The sequence below is a fragment of the Prionailurus bengalensis genome, chromosome B1 (assembly GCF_016509475.1).
Source record: "Prionailurus bengalensis isolate Pbe53 chromosome B1, Fcat_Pben_1.1_paternal_pri, whole genome shotgun sequence".
NCBI lineage: Eukaryota > Metazoa > Chordata > Mammalia > Carnivora > Felidae > Prionailurus > Prionailurus bengalensis.
Window position 1 is genome coordinate 201,966,183 of NC_057344.1, and position 3,760 is coordinate 201,969,942.

Here is a 3,760-nt window from a genome sequence, read left to right on the forward strand (position 1 = left end):
GTTTCTCTTTGACTGTCATCATTTTCAGATGGAGGTCCAGTGCTTCTGATTCAAAGCCTGTGGGCAGAGGGAGGTTTGATCTGCAGGGAGAGAAGCCAGAGCAGGAAGGGGCCTCGTGAAAGCATTTGGTCTGGCCTCTGCCTTCAGGGAGCTGAAGTTCATTCAGTCACTTAACTTTCGCTGTGACCATGTGTCACGTTAGACTCTGCTGGACACTCACAATCCAGGAGAGATGATCTCAGGTTGAGACATCTCTGTAAACATACAATCGCAGTCCAGTGCCCCTGGTGCTGGTCTTCGGTTAACCACGTAAGTTGAGTGTCCGCAGATGCTGGGGGTACATCCATGAACAGAGTGCTTATCCACTTGGGTCTGATATTTGTAAGCTTAGAACAGTGCCTCATCGTTGTAAGGCAGGAAAAAAACGTGTGTGTGTTGGGTGGTGGTAATTTCTGTAGAAAACACAGAAGTGGGGATTAGGTGCGGGGGAGGCGTTCCTGTTTATATAGGATGGTCAGATGACACATACGGAGATGTTTGAGCATAGACAGGTCGTGTGGAATATACGCGAGGGCACCTAGGGAAGGAATATCCTGTAGGTAGGTGGAGCGAGCAGGGCAAAGAGGTGAGGACCAGCGTGCGGCCCAGGTAGCATGGGAGACGATGGCAGGCCGGCGAGGTCAGAAGGAGCCATCGCCCTGAGTGCAAATGACGTGGAAATGGTTTGAAGGTCTACGTGGAGTAGCAGCAGCATCTGAGCGGGTCTGAGGAGACTCTCTGGCCGCTGGGTTGAGAACTGCCAGTTGGGCGAGCAAGGGTGAGAGTGGGCAGGCAGCCCACAAACTGCTGGGGGTGCCCGGGCAGAGTGGTCGCTGCAGGCGCCGGTGGGCGTGTGGACCGCGCTCTGAAGATGTCACCAGGGGACTGTGGGTGCGCGAGGATCCAGCAGTGGTTCTGGGGTTCGGGGCCTGAGCCCCTGTTGAGGGTAGCCATGTGTAGCCGTATCATTTGCCAAAACTGGGGCAGTCTTGAAAGTGAGAGGTGGCCCTAGTAATAATGTGGTTTGGGACGACAAGTGTAAACTGGGTCTGGCAGACAAGGAGGTGTAGGTAGGTACCCCTGTTTTTAGTATGGTGGGAGCACTAAAGAGGGAGTCCACTGAGCATCGGGAGCTTGAGAAAACTTTTCAGACGAAGCGAGTCTTGGTTTGGGCCCAGAAGCGTGAGCTCAGATGCCTGAACAGCAGTCCGGGCACAAGGAACTGGCGTCCTGGAACCGACCCCGAAAGTCTGTCAGTAGGTAGAAATGTGACGTGATGGAGAGGGTTTGAGGGTGTTTGCAGGGAACGGGGAGGCGGTGAGGGGGCTAGAGGGCATGGTTGTAGCGGTTCACGTACGACTGTTGTAGAGTTTAAACTTGACCGTGTGTGTCCATGCTTCTCCCCCTGGGGAGTCTGTGCTCCACGCCGCACCTGGACGTGCCGTCCAGTACTCCATAGCAGGGGTTATGTTGGTATATTCTGAATACTCAGCATTTTTGAATGCGTGACTCATTTTCAAATGACCTACCACTCGCTAAAGAAGTCTCACAGTTGGGGCTGCTTCTGGCTGTGGGCCGGGCCCCTGCAGCAGGGCTATTCAGACTTAACGAGCAGCTGAACCCTTGGGGTCTCCTCAAAATGCAGGTTCTAACCTGTAGTTAAGGACCTGGGGGGGGAGGGGTGAGTTTCTAATAAGCTCCCCAGTGATGCCTATGCTGCCGGTCAAGGTACCGCGTTCTGAGTCCCAGGGCCGTCGAGTTAAGGATGGTTGGCTGAAAACAATCGAGAAGTAGAGTGACGGCGGGACGTGGAAAGATTTGAGCAGGTCAACAACACTTTCACGTTTGTAGTTTAAGACACGGGCACGTGGTTGTGGAAAATGGACAAGGCCGGGGTGTGGAGTGAGGTCGGGGATCTCACCGTTGTGATTGCACGGAGCGGAAATGAGGACTGAACCCACCTCCCTGCCTTTAACTTCCTTTGCCTGCTTGCGCTGTCCCTCCTGGAGTTCTAGCCATTTCCTGTCCAACCGGCCCCTGAGCCTGCGGTCCTTTTATTAGAAGGGCAGTCATCCGCTGTGCCGTGGCTCTTGACCAGTGAATGATCCCGGGAGGACTGTGAACCCAGCCAAGCAGGGCTGGCGTTGCCAGGGTTGAGGACTGAGGGTCTGCACCCCCCTCTCTGGAAGCACCAGCCTCTGAGGTCCCTCACCTCGCTGTTCCCTAAGGCCAGACAGTGGGTGACTGTGCGGCAGGGTCACATGGAGGGTGAGGGGTGGAAATGGGGATTCTTTGGGAGTCCGTTTCCTTTTCTAAACGCTGGTGATCGGTATTACTACCTTTGTACTCATGAATAAAGTCTTTCCAAGACGTGAATGGGATGGAATAGGTCAAATGCTAAACTCAAGGAGCTCAAAAGTGAAAACTGTGTTGATCCTGTTCTCGCTGTCAGCCCACAGCCAGGGTCCTATGGCTCCCGTCTGGGGTCAGGACCCTGGATGTGTGGAGTGATAAGACAAAAGTCTGTATTAGAAGAATCTCCTGGGGCGCCTGGGTGGCGCAGTCGGTTAAGCGTCCGACTTCAGCCAGGTCACGATCTCGCGGTCCGGGAGTTCGAGCCCCGCGTCGGGCTCTGGGCTGGTGGCTCAGAGCCTGGAGCCTGTTTCCGATTCTGTGTCTCCCTCTCTCTCTGCCCCTCCCCCGCTCATGCTCTGTCTCTCTCTGTCCCAAAAATAAATAAACGTTGAAAAAAAAAAATTTTAAAAAGAAGAATCTCCTTGGCATTTGACACTCAACGTACGTTATCTGATTTTCACAAACTCGAGCGAACATTTTACTGTCCTTGTAGTTCAGGTGAGGAAACTGGGGCTGCGGGAACCCTCAGGAACTGGCTCTGTGACCCTGGGCGGGCAACTCTGGGCCACCGTAAGATGATGGTTTGGCACTGTCTTGTCTTTGAGCTTCCTTGGGGCCTTGACATTCACCTTGTCTCCAGTTCACGTAAGGAACCAGCCAGCTCTTGGACAGTCTCAGCCCTGGCCCTTGAGGCAGAGCTTTGAAGGCCTGTGTGTGTCAGGAGGCCTTCTCCTGGGCTTTGGGAGCTCACGGGGAGGTCCGGCTCCCCTGGGACTTGCACACGGGTCCTGTATCTGGACCGAGTCTGATTGGACAGAGGGCGGCTGGGTTCCTCGCAGGCCTGAGACGTTCTCCGGAAAAGGGCACTGAACAAATGATCTTTGATCTTCCTCCACCCCCAGTCCTGGGTCATCTGGGGACACCCATGATGCAGTTCTTGGATAGCCCGAGGCGCCCTGAACTCGGGCTGGGCTGTACAGTCGGGTCATTGATTCAGCGTCACCGAGAGTCACACGTGTTCACCCACATTCCTCAGCTCCCTCGGGCACAGCTTCGTTCCCTCGGCTCCGCCACTCAGGGACGGACGGAGAGTGCCTCAGTGTTTGTTTCAGTCCCTTGAAACATCCCTGCCTGACCCAGCAGTCCTCTTTCGGGCCGGTTGAACTCCCTCCGATGGTGGATTGTCAGTTTGTCCCTGTACTTCTGTCCCCTCTTTGTTCGGGCCCTTTGAAACCGTGTCAGTGGGCACTGATTAGAAAGGTCCTCCCTTCCTGCTGGAACCTGGATCGTGTGGTGACCCTCCGTCCGGCACTAGTTTTGGTCTGCGGCCAGCCGCCCCAGCTCGCTTTTGCTTTGTGATTTTTGA